The sequence below is a fragment of the Chaetomium strumarium genome, assembly GCF_033439665.1.
Source record: "Chaetomium strumarium strain CBS 333.67 chromosome Unknown B0T15scaffold_3, whole genome shotgun sequence".
NCBI lineage: Eukaryota > Fungi > Ascomycota > Sordariomycetes > Sordariales > Chaetomiaceae > Chaetomium > Chaetomium strumarium.
The window spans coordinates 4,381,773-4,398,872 of NW_026944431.1; the positions used below are offsets into that span (position 1 = coordinate 4,381,773).

General features: G+C 44.5%; 1 non-coding gene across 1 annotated transcript; it reads left to right on the forward strand.

Moving 5' to 3' along the window:
* The first annotated feature begins 14,295 nt into the window (after positions 1–14,295).
* Positions 14,296–14,372, forward strand: B0T15DRAFT_t93. The gene has a single exon. It is a non-coding gene; the product is annotated as a tRNA-OTHER (tRNA).
* The last annotated feature ends 2,728 nt before the right edge of the window (positions 14,373–17,100 follow it).

The following is a 17,100-nucleotide window of genomic DNA, read 5'->3' on the forward strand; positions in this document are numbered from 1 at the left end:
ATCGAAAAAAAGAAAGCAGTGTAAAATGGATAATTCACCTCCTCAAAGCTAGATCTTAGCAACTAATTATTCAAACCATTCAATATATATATATTCTCCTACTCCGCTGTGCCTAGCTATTTACAAGGCGCGCCGGACCCTCTACTGCTATGTACAAAGGAAAAACCGTACCATTCAGGCCGGGTAAAAACCTTCGTCGGAAGTAATAGGAAAGACATGGTTTCAGTGATACACGCTGCTGCAAGTAAGGAAAAAGGCCTTGGGAAGGCCTTGGGCCAACGGCTAGTAGGGTGCTAGCCCGGCTAAGCCGTGGCCACGGGTGTGGCTAGCCGGGCTCTCTAGCTTCCAGTTCCTCATCGAGGTTCCGAGCGAGCCTATATTCTCCTAGCCGGCCCGAGTCCATTAGCCAACCCACCTTGAAGTCCTTAGATTATCACTCTACAAACGTGCTACCTAAACGTAATCGCGAAGATCCGCCTTATAGAGGTAATCTAATCAGAGAGGCAAGGCCAAACCTCTCTACCGGACCAAGCATAACAATACTAGGCCACGGGACTCCAAGGTTTGCACCTTAAGCCCTCCACAAGAGGCATAATACTTCCTCCCTCTTGGATGACCGACACGCACGTCCGTCCTCTCCGGCCGGCTATACTACTCCTTCAGAGCCATAAGTTCCTTATAGCGGTGACACCATACATTTGTGTCATGAACTAACCTGCAGAGGCCGGTGGGGGCCGACCTGCATGGTCAACGGGCGGCGCCCGTACCCAATCATTACGAGGAAGAAAGAACCAATGAGGATTAGGGAAATCAGGAACAATGCCAAGAACGATTGTTCCTGGGGAACAACGCCAAGAAACGTTGTTCCAGATGGAACAATGGGAACGACAATTGTTCCAAATGTTCCAAAGATCTAGGTACGGGATACCTAGGGGAGGAAGCTGTATATAGTTCTACCATTCTGCCACTCATTCAGATAGCTAGCTTCCTCAGTGAGCAATTACAAGCAATAGCCTATACCTATTATGCAGACATTGCGACAAGCATTGTTGTGAACCTTTTGGCTTCACCGAGACCTATAGTCCGACCAGCAGTTACCTTCGACCGGCGAACCCTTTCAGAGGCAGGACTGCCTATGGTTTCGTCATACGTTGCTCACTCCCTTTGACTCTGTCACGGTTCAGATCGAAGGTACCACCGACCATCATGGCGCCCTAGACACCTAGCACCCTGGAATCCCAGAGCTAGGCCGTAACCATGCGATAGATATAGCAGGCTCTCGAGGCTCTCAATGCCAAAATCGCCTAGCTTAAGGCCGAGAATGGCTATATGTAGTAGCTTGTCAACAAGGCCTATAACGGCAAGCCCAAGGACAAAGCTAAACTCGAAGCACCCCCTAAGTATAGAGGCGATAAAGAAGGACTTACTAGATTCCTTATATCTATAAGGGCCTACCTTAAGTACTACCCGGATAAATTTATAGACGAATCCGCCAAAGTTATATTTATCTCCTTGCGGCTTGAGGGGAAGGTACTTCGATGGTTTGAACCTACCCTTAAGGATTAGCTAACTAATAATATAGATGCTTAGGATGATTTTATTATTGAAATTTTCAAATTGTATAATAAATTTAAGCAGGAAATCTAGAAGGTGTTCGGAGACTATAATAAGAAGTTCTATATATAGGAGCGACTTGTACGCCTAAGGCAGACAAAGTCAGCGGTTACCTATGTTATATAGTTCTACTAGGATTTACTTCGGTGCGAGATTAACGATGAAGGTCTTATGTAATTGTTCTACGATGGCTTAAAGGAAGAAGTCAAGGACGAACTATATTAAAAGGACCGACCCGATACGCTTGACGAATATATCGCTATAGCTATCTGCATTGACGACCGAATTTATACTAGGCGCCAGTAGTATAAAGGATATAGAATATAGCCTATATTTATTAAGGCCAACGACAAGAAAAAGCGATAATATCCTAGTATATTGTATAGCATCTATACTAGACCGATAGATATAGACGCCACCTAGCGTAAAGAAAAGGGATAGAAGGACAAGTCCTAAGCCACCTATTTCAACTGTAGTAAGAAAGGACACTTTAAGTAAGAGTGCTATAGCAAAAAGGACTAGAAGCAGGTGCCCGGTAAGGAAAACGCTATAATCGACAAGTCAACCTATATAGTTGAAGTAGCTATAGCAAGCTATACCGAGGATGACTTTAACGATATAGTTGACCGGGGCATAGCCAAAGGAAGTATTGATAATTCCTCCTGGTCAGGAAGCAATAGTCCCTATATTACGTTCGAAGAGCCTATTATAGGCTATAATATTGCTGCTGCTACGGCATTGCAACTCATAGAAGATTGGGGATTCCAGCTGACCTAAAACGAAGAAGGTCAATAGAGAATATAATAAGCGGATAACGAACCTATTGGCCCGAACCCTATCTTTCTCGCTTAACGCCTTCAGGAGGTTAAGGAGGAACAAGCCGAACTTCGAACAGTTACCTAAAGACTCGTAGAAGAAAAGGCTCAGGCTATAAGCCAGCTGGAATTTGTCAAGGCCAAGTTGGTTAGGGTCTAGGAAGAACACTATTTAAACTTGTAGAATGGACCGGTATAGGACCAAGGCCAGGATAGGAGAAATGGTGGAATTAAGAACCCCAAGGCTGAATACCAGAAGGCCTAGAACCAGCGAAGACTTAAGGGGCAGGAACTATAAGATTAGGACACTTTTTGGAATAAGAAGCCGTATAACGGCGTTGGGGATAGCAATGCGGTACGTATTTGGATTAGATTCGGCCCGCGTTACGAACCCTACGAACAAGACGCACTTTGACTCTAACCCTAGCGATATAACTACGTCTATATCCTATGGTTCTAGTATATTGTATACAAATGCCGATACTATTTTCGATCAAAATTTGACAACGACTTTTAGCCCGATAGGCCTACCAACCGAAACGGAGAACCCCGACTAGTTATATGGGTTTGGGATATAGGGACCGGCACCGACTAGTTCCTATAGGAGGTCGAAAGGACTAATGTATATGATAGAATTAGGGTGATACTGCGAAGAACCTAGCCAGAAGACTGCCAGCGGTGGCCCAATAGCACTCGATAGTGCAAGAGCCAGGATTGCTTAATCTATATATAAGCAAAGCTCTAAGAGCATTATAAACATAAGATATATAACGTACATGATAAGCGAGCGACGCAGATAAGCGAGCGACGCACTTTCAGTGCGACGCGCCTCCTCTAAACTTTTCCACCAAATACCACCGCAACAAGCCATGCGTAGCCCCTCAAAAGAAGCCAGGCTTCTTTTAGCCCTCGAAGCTATCAAACAGAGCGAGAATCTTAGTATCCGGGCGGTAGCCAAGCTATACAACGTTCCAGAAGCAACGATTCGCCACCGGCGCAAGGGACGTGCTACAAGACGCGATATTCTAGCCAACTCGCGTAAGCTCACGGATCTAGAAGAGAAGTCAATAGTTCAGTATATAACTGAGCTATCTACACGCGCATTCCCACCTAGATTAAGTGGTGTGGAAGATATGGCCAACCACCTACTATGCGAACGCGACGCGCCCCCTGTCGGCAAACGCTGGGCTCATAACTTTGTCAAACGCCAGCCAGAGCTCCGTACACGGTATATATATAAGTACGACTACCAGAGGGCTAAATACGAGGATCTACAGGTCATCAGCGAGTGGTTTGCACTTATATGGAATACTAGGGCTAAATATAGGATTGTCGATGACGATGTCTACAACTTTGATAAGACTGGGTTTATAATGGGTGTTATCTTCGCAGGTATAGTGGTTACGACCTCGGATGGGCGTGGCAAGGCAAAACTAGCTCAGCCTAGTAATCGGGAGTAGGCGACTATGATCCAGGGAGTCAACGCCCTTGGCTGGGTTATCCCTCCGTTCATCATCCTAGCCACATAGTACCACCAGAGTAACTAGTACCGGGAGTACAACCTACCACTTACCTGGCGTATTGCAACCACCGATAATGGCTGGACTACCAATGCAGTAGATCTGGATTGGATCAAGCACTTCGATTACCATACGGCACCTCGAACAAAAGGCACATACCGGTTATTGATCCTCGACGGCCACGAGAGCCACCACTCAACCGAATTCGAGCTCTACTGCAAGGAGAACAACATCGTCACACTCTGCATGCCTCCATACTCTTCCTATAGGCTCCAGCCTCTCGATGTTAGCTGCTTTAGGCCACTCAAGCAGGCATACAGTCGCCAGATCGAGGGCTTAATACGCATGCATATCAACCACATCAGCAAGCTTGAGTTCCTCTATGCCTTCCGAGAAGCCTTCTTTGCTTCTATGACAGAGAAGAACGTACAGGGTAGCTTTGCAGGGACTGGCCTTATACCATACGACCCAGAGCAGGTGCTTTCTAAGCTAGATATAAAGCTTCGTACACCAACACCCCCAACCTCACGGCCCAGCACTGCGCAACCCTGGGTCTTCCAGACACCACATAACCCACGAGAAGCCGACGCACAGTCAACGCTCATCAAGACTCGCATTGCGAACCATCAAAATAGCTCCCCAACTTCAATGTTGGATGCTATAGACCAGCTTGCCAAGGGTACGATGGCTGTAATACACCAGGTAGCCCTCCTTCGGTCAGAGGTCTCTTCGCTTCGCAAGGCCAATGAGGCACTAAGCAAGCGCCGGCGTGCCAAGAAAACACGTATGCAGCTTGGAGGTTCACTTACTGTGCAAGATGCAAAGGATCTACTAGATCAGAACGCCGTAGGTGGGGAGGCAGTGCAGGAAACGCAGCCGGATGGTAGCGGTTCAGGGGGGGCTCGTACGAAGGTTCGATGCTGTAGGGTATGCGGCAGGCCTGGCCATAATGCTCGCACTTGCCAGGAGGCTGTAGAATCATCTGATTCATCTATTTCTGATGTAATTATAGTTGGTTGCTAGCGTTGTTGTATTATAATTGAGGATAGTTGCTGTAGGGTGGTAGAAAGTGCGTCGCTCGCTTATCTGCGTCGCTCGCTTATCATGTACGTTATACGAAGATAGATGACGCCTTGCGAACGACGATAGGAAGAAAAAAAAGCCAACGGAATTCGATAGCTGTTCGATAAACTCCCGAGACTTAGACCGTAGGACGGTGACCAAAAGGCATAGGAGGATAGGGACGCCTATCTAGACGCTAGGACGGAGTTAGGAAACGGCTTAGGGCCCTCTAAGGGGCCCGAAAACCACTAAATCCATTATAGCGACGATAGATCCGCAGGTGTAGGAAGAACTATATAAGGAAAAGGATCTATAATCTCCTAGCGAGCGAGAAGGAAGCCGCTACGATTTAGAACGATAAACCCGATAATAGAATCTAGGTTATAGTATACTAGAAAGGATTCCAAATATTAGCATTAGTAGATAGAGGGTCTTAGGTCGACCTTATCTCGCCAGCATTTGTCAATCGACTTAGGATCCTATAGAGGATTAAGAAGAAATAATATATTGTTAAAGGACTATTTAATACCTAATGGGTCCGATAGGAAATAGAACCACTTAAGATTATAGTAGAAGGGAAAACCACTAAAGTAGTATTTGACATTGTTAAAATAGGGCCTAAAAAGGATATGATTCTAGGACGCCTATAGTATCGAGACTATAACCTAGACATCAGTTGGAAGGGAGGTGGCCATCTACGATCTTGGGAATAGAGGCTATATCCGACCAACGAGATAGAAAGCGCAAACGACGGATTATAGCAGGGAAGATCGCCCCGGAAGACGGCCCCTATAGATCTACCGCAGGAGACAGACAGTGCTAGGCAGCGTACTACGGACTTAGGAAGAGGCGGCAGTCACTAGGAAGAACAGCGAGAATCGGCAAGACTAGGCCAGAGACGATACCACTTATAACGATACCCTCGTACGGCTTAGAGAGATATAGACGACATCGAAATCGCTATTATCTCAATCGATAAGACCGGAGAATTCGAATTCTAGGATTAGGTTACCTAGAGGGAAGCAGCCAGTATTATAGCCGGAGATAAGTTCTTATACTACCGGAGTATAGAAAAGAACGCGGAAATAGGTAAGATCCCAATAGAATACCAAGGACACCTAGCGTTCGAAACAAAGCATCTTAAGGGGCTACTAGACTATAGACCTTAGGATTACAAAATCAAACTCAAGGAAGGAGCCCAGTTGAAGTTCTTTAAGGTATACTATACTAACGAAAAGCAAGATACTAAGTTAAGGAGATATCTTAAGGAGAATCTTAAGATAGGGTATATTAGACTATCGATATTACTAGTAGGCTACCTAGTCCTATTTATTCTAAAGAAGGATAGGAAGCTTCGGATATATATAGACTACCGACAGCTGAACAAAGAGACGGTAAAGAACTAGTACCCCTTGCCACTTATTTTATAGCTTCGAGATTAGTTGGCAGACACCCGTTACTTTACTTGCCTCGACCTTCCAATAGCGTATACCTATATTCGTATTAAGGAAGGGGATAAATAGAAGATAGCGTTTCGTACTCTTTACGGCTATTACAAGTACCTTATAATGCCCTTCGGATTAATAAACGTATTAGCAACCTTCTAGGCGGTCGTTAATTATATAATCTACCTATTCCTCGACCAATTCGTAGTCTATTATCTAGATAATATCCTTATCTTCTCTAAAACACTCGAGGAATATAAGAAACATATAAGGGTAGTGCTAGATGTATTTTATAAGTATAAATTGTCAGTTAATAAGGATAAGAGCAAATTCCATGTTATAAAAATAGTGTTTCTTAGATACGAAATTTCGCCTGGTAGAATCAGAATAGAGCTAGCGAAGATCGAAGCGATTAAAATATGGCCACGACTAATAACAACGATAGAAGTACAAGGATTTATTGGATTCGCCAATTTCTACCGAATGTTCATTAGGAACTTTAACAACCTTATACGACTATTACACGAACTTATAAAGAAAGACATCGAGTTCTAATAGGAAGCCAAGCACAAGCAAGCGTTTTAGAAGATCCGTAATATAATTATCGCCGATCTAGTGCTCTAGTTACTAGACCTATAAAAGCCATTTAAGGTAGAAACCGATACATCCGATTATACAATCGGGGGATAACTTAGTTAGCACAACGAACAAGGGAAGCTATACCCAGTTGTATTCTTCTTAAAAAAGCTCGAAGAACTACGGCTTAACTACCTAATCTACAATAAGGAGCTATTAGCCATTATCGAGGCCTTTTAAGAATAGAGACTATACCTTAGCGGTATAACCTATAAGGTTCAGGTCTATATAGACCATAAGAACTTGCGGTACTTTACTATTACCAAGGTATTGAACGGACGATAGACTCGATAGGCAGAATTCCTTTCAGAGTTCAACTTCAAAATCAATTATAAGAAAGGCTCGGAAAACGCACGAGCAGATGCGTTAAGTAGGAGGCCAGGTCACTTTAGAAATAGCCAACCAGAAGCCTTGCTACCATTACTTTAACAATAGCCAGATGGTTCCTTATAGTACGCTCCCCAACCGATGGAAGATCTCGACGACGATATACTCCTATAATAGGACAAAGATCCCGGTATATAACCTCTGCAACCGTTCAAAGAATGTTGTATAGTCTTTAGGGAAGAACGGCTAGGAAAAGACTTCTAGGACCAGAAGCAGAATGATATAGACGAAAAGGCAGGTATCTCTTGGAGAGATAGAGGGTTATAGTATAACGGCAAAGCCTACATCGTACTATAGGATCAAACAGAATTGATCAAGATAATCTACGAGTCGAAACTCGGAGGACATATAGGAATTGCCAAAACTATCGCTAAGGTTCGGCAATACTACGACTTCCTAGGACTTAGGACTAGAGTCAGGACTATTATATAGGAATACGACCTTTGCAATCGAAGCAAGTCGGTACGGCATAAGCTATACGGGCTCTTAGAACCATTCCCAGTTGCAGAACGACTATAGAGTTCGGTGACGATAGACTTTATTACCAAACTACCGCTTTCAAAAGATTCGACTACCAGAACGAAGTACGATAGTATCCTTACTATGGTTCACCGACTTACCAAGTGGAGCTACTTCTTCCTATATAAAGAATTATGGTTAGCAGAGCAACTTACGGATACGATCTATCGGCATATCGTAGCGATTTATAGGTGGCCGGAAGAATGGATCATAGACCGAGATACTAAATTCGCATTAAAGTTTTGGCAAGCGCTTATAAAGCGTTTGGGCACGAAGAGCAAGCTTTTAATAGTATACCACCCGCAGACAGATGGCTAGATAGAAAGGCTTAACTAGATCGTCGAACAATACCTTAGAACGTTTGTTAACTTCCAATAGGACGACTAGGTTGATCTATTGCCAGCAGTATAGCTTATATATAATACAACGCTAACAGAGACAATAAAGGTCACTCTATTCTTCGCGAATTTTAGTTACAAAGCAGATTTATACTAGAGACTAGATATTATAATACCTAGGGCAAAAGTCAAGGTAGAAAAGATATATATATTATATACAATACTAAAGGGAGAACTCGAGTTCGTTAGACTTAGGATAAAGAAGTATTATAATAAGTATCAGCTTAAGGGACCTCGCCTTAAAAGAGGAGATATAATCTACCTTATTTCCCGAAATTTAAAAACGAAACGGCTAAGCTAGAAACTCGACTTTAGGAAGATTGGACCGTTCAAGATTAACGCAAAGATCTCGGCATCTAACTACCGACTTTTATTACTATTAACGATAAAGTTATATACTAACGTCTTCTATATCTTGCTCCTCGAACCAGCACCCGAGAATATATAGGCTATAAAGGATATTAAAGCCAAAGATAAAGAAGAAGAATAGAACATTAAGGAAATCTTAGACTCGTAAATAGCTAATAGAAGGCTAGAATACTTGATCAAATAGCTCGACTTCGGACTAGAAGACAACTTATAGGAACCGGCAGAACACCTTAACTATATAGAAAAGTTAGGGGAATTTCACCGGCAGAACCTAGACCGACTAGGAGGGAAATATAAAAATCTCCGGCCAGGTTGCGTTATCCCGCAATAATACAACCCATATAGAGAAGAAGCCTAGACGGGATTCGAACCTATGATCCCCTAGAGCATTCACTCGGATATAATAACCAAGCTACTACTGAGCCATTTCATTTGTTAGGAAACAGGCAACAAGAACCAGATTGAGAACCCTAGGCAGGAAAGAACGGCTGCAGGCAGCCATACTATAATACAACATGCACGGCAGGCGCAACCAAGACCTGACCACCATCAAGAACCACTACCACCTTGGGAAGACGTCGTTTCACTAGAGGAACCCTGCTCGGATAAGAACGACGGACCACCACCAACCAACCTAAAATCCACTATCAGAGAAGGCTCCAAGGAAACGTTAGGGTATACCGAGTCCTATAATGGTATAAAACTTGGCGATAATCAAGGAGGGGTTAATAAAGTAGGAGGGGCAGAAGCCGACTCTGCCGCTACTAGCGCCTCCGCTTTCTTATACTCTACCCGCTCTAGTTCTTCTACGGTATCGATACTACGAGAGATAGCCTGTATTATCTTCTCAAACTATATTCGTTTCTAGAGATATAGGCGATTAATTTTCGTATTAAGGGCTATATGCTCGGCCTCCGCCTTTTCCATCTCGGATTCTAACTTGTTATATTAGGAAACGATACGCTGGAGTTACTATATAGTAACGCCTTGCACATCGCAAAATGACTGATGATTATAGACGCATTCGTAACAGGCGGAGGATATATCGATGGAAGACTTGCAATCGAGGCTACAAGTCTTGTAGTATAAGCAAGGGCTCTTTACCATAGTCGTAGTATAGAGAATAATAGATAAGAGATCGCTATATTCGGCAAGTTTGACTTTAGATTCCGGTTTCGCTCTTGATTTCGTTTTCTTCATACGACTAGATATCTTATCAGCATTTCTTAAGGGAAGAAGAAGGAGGAATAATATAATATACCTGCAACGTAGGATGTTAGCACTATTTGAAACGGACTTGGGCTTTCGGGACGAACAGCCCTGGAGAGGGGGCATTATATCATGAACTAACCTGCAGAGGCCGGTAGGGGCCGACCTGCATAGTCAACGGGCGGCGCCCGTACCTAATCATTATAAGGAAGAAAGAACCAATAAGGATTAGGGAAATCAGGAACAATGCCAAGAACGATTATTCCTGGGGAACAACGCCAAGAAACGTTGTTCCAGATAGAACAATGGGAACGACAATTGTTCCAAATGTTCCAAAGATCTAGGTATAGGATACCTAGGGGAGGAAGCTATATATAGTTCTACCATTCTGCCACTCATTCAGATAGCTAGCTTCCTCAGTGAGCAATTACAAGCAATAGCCTATACCTATTGTGCAGATATTGCGACAAGCATTGTTATGAACCTTTTGGCTTCACCGAGACCTACAGTCCGACCAGCAGTTACCTTCGACTAGCGAACCCTTTTAGAGGCAGGACTGCCTATGATTTCGTCACAATTTGATCTCCAGCTATAGTACTCTCTAGTATGTCCTGTCGGCGGTTTCCTCCCCTATCGTACGCCTCTGGCTAAAGGAGCACGCTCCCCGCCGCGTACGATATTCCTATAGGTCCCTCGCCGAGGGAATAGCTATATCTCTCCTATAGCCTAGGTGCAAGCCAGGGCTATACCTCTATCATCCTCCTCTCGGTCTAGTATAGCCGCCACGGCCTACCTTCCGCCAGGTACAACCCTAACTTCCAGCTTCCTATTACCTTACTAGGTCTCCCTCACAAGGCCGACCGTATCTTGCAACAGGCCATCATACGAGCTGCCACACCGGCGTAGCTCGCTCGGTCGCTCTGCTACTAACCTGCCCTGATCCACCTGCCTCGCCTCCTATCCTCAGATCCAACTATAGTGTTACAAAGGGCGAAGTACCTTGTAAGAGGGCCCGGCCGCCTATATTACCTCCCTTAACGAGCCCGTATTCCCTCTCTCTCCTACTCTTATAGTTGGTCGTACAATTGGTCGGCGATACCGGCTTTTACTCTATATCCTCGTCGCCGTACGACTAGCCCTCTGGCGTTCGTTGCGGGCGCCCTTAGAACCAGGCAGGGCCGGGGGTGCCCTATCTCTTCTTTAAAACGTCGAAAGAGTCGGGTGGTTTTCGTACCTAGTATCCCCCTAGTCTTGCAAACTTATTATAGGTAGATTATCATAGTTATCGTCAATAGTGGTCGTCGTGCGGGGTAGTGCGGGATTTTCGGTACACTCGAAAATCCTCACTTTCTTATCGCGAAAACCAACAATCCGACAGCTATACGGCCGCGTAGAAGCTATGTGTCGCTGTAACCCCTTGGAATCGAAAGAACAGATCACAAAGGACCTAATTCCCGATTTTTACGATGCCCGGCCGCCCGCATAGGCGGCCCCCGATGTTTGTTCACCGGGAAGGGGTAGGCCTATAATATACCTCTCTACCTTTAAGCCCTAGTAGCTATACCCTACCTCTATACCTGTATATAACCCTACCTATACTAACGTATTTTTATGGGGCCAATGTTAGGGGTATGATACTACAATTGTGGTTGCACGAGGAAAGGAAGATGGGAGACGCAGTGGCGCAGGGAAGTCCCTATGGGCGGCCACTGCGCACAGACCGCATCTGTGGACCCGATTAGGGCTCCACATCCCTCGTGCTCTACTCTAACCCTAACCCTACATGGCACGGGTTATGCCTGTGACACTACCCCATTCTCCAAACAAGCTCCCGCCCATGTATGAAAAATCAATCCATGCATAATGGCCTAATTCCTTCAAAAACACTATTTTCCTGGATACCTGGCTATTCCACTTACCACTCTGTGGTCACGTGATATCTCTAATGCTCAACATTCCCTGCTTTCCACCGTGGATTATCCGCCGGCCGCTCCGTGCCTGGGCGAGCGGCGCAACTGCGGTCCCGCTGTCGATTCCTGGGTATGGGGCTCCCGTGATGGCCTCGTTTTCTTCCATTTCGGCACCCATATGGGCGGGCCTGGCTTATCCGGGTGCGTATTGTGGAACTCCCAGATTGCGTCGTCGCACCCTCGCATGTCTATGGCTGGTTGCCAGGTAGAGTTGTCGAATCCTTCCCACTTTACGAGGTATTGCTAATGGCCGTTGTCCGCCTTGCCATAGTCGAGTATTTCCTCGAACCGCCATTCCTATACTTCCTCACCGTCATCTGTTCGCGTAATGACACGGCCGCAGTTTGCCTGGAAGTGATGGTGGAACCCACCGTACCATGGCACAGGCCATTGATTGGTCAACCTGGTTGGTGCCCCACCTTCCACATCTGGGCACATGCTCCACATCCTATATTTAGACTTCTTCGCACCTTGCAGTCTTCGAGGATTCCTTTCCTCCTGCAAGTTCAATATTCTTGCAATGCAGTCAGTTTACCACCAGAGGCTTGACCCTAGCCTTGAACGACGGCCCTCGTGACACTGGACATCCTACTGGACCTCTTCCTAGCCCGGTATGCCTTCCTTGACAAATAGCCAAACCAAAGAGACGTAGAATATATTGAAGATCTTTATATTTGCTGGCAATTTTAGCATTACGGTGTATGATAACGCCTTGATAACCTTAAATGGTCCCTCCCATCGAGGTTCGAGTTTCTTGGAGGGTCACCCGGTCTTATAATTGCATATGTTTAGCATAATATAGTCCCCGGCCTAGTAAACAGGGGCATCGTTACGGTTATAGTTGGCTGCTTCTTCGTATCTATCCTAGGTTTGTTTCGATAGTGCCGTTATATAGTCCTATACTGCCTTGAAGCGGTTAGCGATTTCTAATACGCGGAAGAACTCCCTTCTCTATACCTCTATAAGATTAGGAGGTGTGACGAAACCACAGGCAGTCCTGCCTCTGAAAGGGTTCGCCGGTCGAAGGTAACTGCTGGTCGGACTGTAGGTCTCGGTGAAGCCAAAAGGTTCACAACAATGCTTGCCGCAATGTCTGCACAATAGATATGGGCTATTGCTTGTAATATTGCTCACTGGAGAACTCCCAGAGTCCTCTATAACGAATGACTATATACCTAGCCGATCCTGTTGGCTCGCCGTCGTTCGACGGCTACCGTGGTCTACCCTTGATCGCCTTGGGTAGGCGGCTACCCAAGTCTATCATGATCGCTCTCGCTCGCCGGCGACCCTGAGCTACCTAGGTCGTCCTTATGCGGCCGCCTGCGGCTTTTACCCCTGCTGATTGGTTCTGCCTGTTTCCGCCGTGCCCTACCGGGTCTTGCTATATGGTTGGTTCGTGACACGATGTCCCCTCTCTACGTCTTTCGTCCCGAAAGACCCAGGTTCGCCGAACATTTATACTTTAGCGCTAATACTCCCGGTTCCCGTCGTAAGTCCTTCTATTGCCCTAACCTTTTTCCTGTTCCTTCCGCCATGGCTGATCCCAAGGATTATAGTTCCCGTGACTTGAAGCGTGAGCGCTATGCTTTCGCAACGAAAATCAAGCGAACGGGCTTCGAAGTCGCCATGCCTTGCGAGCGTTATTAGAATACAAAGCCCTAGAGGCGTTATATAATGATGGAGGGATCGAACAAGTGCTCGAACTATGTTCGGGCAGGCAAGAAGTATAGCGGGCCTAACGTGGCCGATATATATAAGTATTACGCTCGGGGTATTTTTACTTGGTGGTTAACAGGTGGTAGTACTATCTAATTTGTCGGAGCAGGAGAAAGTGGCAAAGGATATTAAGGAAATAAAGCGGGTGCTGGCCGAGACCCTAAGTCGCTTGTCTCGCCTTCGCTCTTAGCAGTGTTTCCTCCGTGAGTATAGGGTCGAGATATTCCGTCGCGGAATAACTCGTTTGGAGGAGGAGGAAGAACCTGATTCCCCGAAGCCGATGTTAGAGGAACAGTCGTTGGTTAGCCAGGTACAAGCGTTGGGTGCTGCCGGTATGGTTGATTAGGAGGCTATAGGTATTATGCCTTATAGTTCTGCTGGCGCTATTCCTGATTCTCCTGGGGGTAGCTTCGACTGGTTGCTCTGTTCTCCGGGTAGTAGTGGCAGTAAGGTCCCTGCTTCTCCTAGTTCTGGAGGTCCTACTCTATCCGGTGGTGCCGGGGGTTTATAATAGTGGTCAGGTCTTGGTCGCGCCTGCTATATATGTCGTGTTATAGCATTGCTACCTATAGCTGCTCTTCCCTTCCTGGGGTTCTTAATCTGATTCTTATTGCCTGTTTCCTAACAAATGAAATGGCTTAGTGGTATAGCTTGGTTATTATACCCGGGCGAATACTCTAGGAGGTCGTAGGTTCGAATCCCACCTATGCCCCTTCTCTACGTAAGTGGCTTAACCGCCGGGTTAAGTTATTTATAGGGAGAAGATTTTTACGCTTTCCTCTTCCCTAGCCGATCTAGATTCTGTCGAGAGAATTCCTTTAGTTTTTCTATATAGTTAAGGTATTTCGCTAGCTCTTATAAGTTATCTTCTAATCCAAAGTCGAGCTATTTAATTAGGTACTCTAGCCTTCTATTAGCTATTCGCAAATCCAAGATTTCTTCAACGTCCTATTCTTCTTCTTTATCCTCTACTTTAATATCTTTTATAACCTATATATTCTTAGGTACTAGTTCAAGGAGCGAGATATAGAAGATATTAATATATAACTTTATTATTAATAATAACGAAAGTCGGTAGTTGGATGTCGAAATTCTTATATCGATTCTAAATGGTCTAATCTTCCTAAAGTCGAGTTTCTGGCTTGGCCGTTTCGTTCTTAAATTCCAAGAAATAAGGTAGACTATATCTCCTCTCTTAAGGCGAGGTCCCTCGAGCCGATATTTGTCGTAGTACTCCTTTATCCTAAGCCTAACGAACTCGAGTTCTTCCTTTAGTATTATATATAGTATATATATCTTCTCTACCTTGACTTTTGCCCTAGGTACTATGATATCCGGTCCCTAGTATAAATCCGCTTTGTAACTAAAATTCGCGAAGAATAGAGTGACCTTTATTGTCTCTATTGGTATTATATTATATATAAGCTATGCCGCTAGTAGTAGATTAACCCAGTTGTCCTATTAGAAGTTAATGAATGTTCTAAGATATTGTTCGACGATCTAGTTAAGCCTTTCTATCTGGCTATCTATTTGCGGGTATTATACTATTAAAAGCTTGCTCTTTATACCCAAACGTTTTATAAGCGCTTGCTAAAATTTTAATGCGAATTTAGTGTCTCGGTCTATAATCTATTCTTCTAGCCATCTATGAACTACTACGATATACCGATAGATTATATCTATAAGTTGCTCTGCTGACTATAATTCTTTATATAGGAAGAAGTAGCTCCACTTAGTAAGTCGGTCAACCATAGTAAGAATACTATCGTACTTTGTTCTAATAGTCGAGTCTTTCGAAAGTGGTAGTTTGGTAATGAAATCCATCGTCACCGAACTCTATGGCCGTTCTATAACTAGCAATGGCTCCAAGAGCCTATACAGTTTATATCGTACCGTCTTGCTTCTATTATAGAGGTCGTATTCCTATATAACAGTCTTAACTCTGGTCCTGAGTCCTGGGAAGTCGTAGTGTTGCCGAACCTTGGCGACTGTTTTGGCGATTCCTATATATCCTCCGAGTTTCGACTTATAGATTGTCCTGATTAATTCCGTTTGATCCTATAGTGCGATATAGGCCTTGCCGTTATACTATAACGCTCTATCTCTCCAAGAGATACCTACCTTCTTATCTATATTGTTCTGCTTCTGGTCTTGGAAGTCTTTTCCTAGCCGTTCTTCCCTAAAGACTGCATAGCATTCTTCAAACGGTTGTAGAGGTTGTATACTGGGATCTTCATCCTGTCGTAGAAGCGTGTCGTTATCGAGATCTTCTATCGGTTGGGGAGCATGCCGTAAGGAACCGTCTAGCTATTGTTAAAGTAATGGTAGTAAGGCTTCTAGTTGGCTATTCCTAAAGTGATCTAGCCTCCTGCTTAATGCATCTGCCCGTATATTTTCTAAGTCTTTCTTATAGTTGATTTTAAAGTTGAACTCTAAAAGGAATTCTACCTATCGAGTCTGTCGTCCGTTTAACACCTTGGTAATAGTAAAGTACCGCAAGTTCTTATAGTCTATATAGACCTGAACTTCATAGGTTATACCGCTAAGGTATAGTCTCTATTCTTAAAAGGCCTTGATAATGGCTAGCAGCTCCTTGTCGTAGATTAGGTAGTTGAGCCGTAGTCCTTCGAGCTTTTTCGAAAAGAATACGACTGGGTACAATTTTCTATATTTGTTATACTAATTAAGTTGTCCTCCGATTATATAGTCCGATGCATCTATTTCGACCTCAAATAGCTTCTATAGGTCTAGTAACCAGAGCACTAGATCAGCGATGATTATATCGCGGATCTTCTAAAACGCTTGTTTATGCTTGGCTTCCTACCGGAACTCAATATCTTTCTTCGTAAGTTTATATAATAGTTATATAAGGTCGCCGAAGTTCCTAATGAACATTCGATAGAAATTGGCGAATCCGATAAATCCTTGTACCTCTATTATTGTTATTAGTCGTGGCTACTTCTTGATCGCTTTAATCTTCGCTGGCTCTATCCTAATTCTACCAGACGAAATTTCGTATCCGAGAAAAACTGTTTTCGTAACGTAGAATTCACTCTTATCCTTGTTAACTAACAACTTGTGCTCGTAGAGTATATCTAGCACTGCCTTTATATGCTTCTGGTATTCCTCGAGTATTTTGGAGAAGATAAGGATATCATCTAGGTAATAGACTGCGAATCGGTCGAGGAATAGGCGGATTATATAATCAACGACTGCCTGGAAGGTCGCTAGTACGTTTGTCAATCCAAAGGGCATTACAAGGTACTTATAATGGCCGTAGGGAATATAAAACGCTGTCTTCTATTCGTCCCCTTCCTTAATGCAAATATAGGCGTATACGGTTGGAAGGTCGAGGCAAGTAAAGTAACGGGCGCCTGCCAACTGGTCTCGAAGCTGCGAGATAAGTAGTAAGGGGTACCGGTTCTTTACCGTCTCTCCGT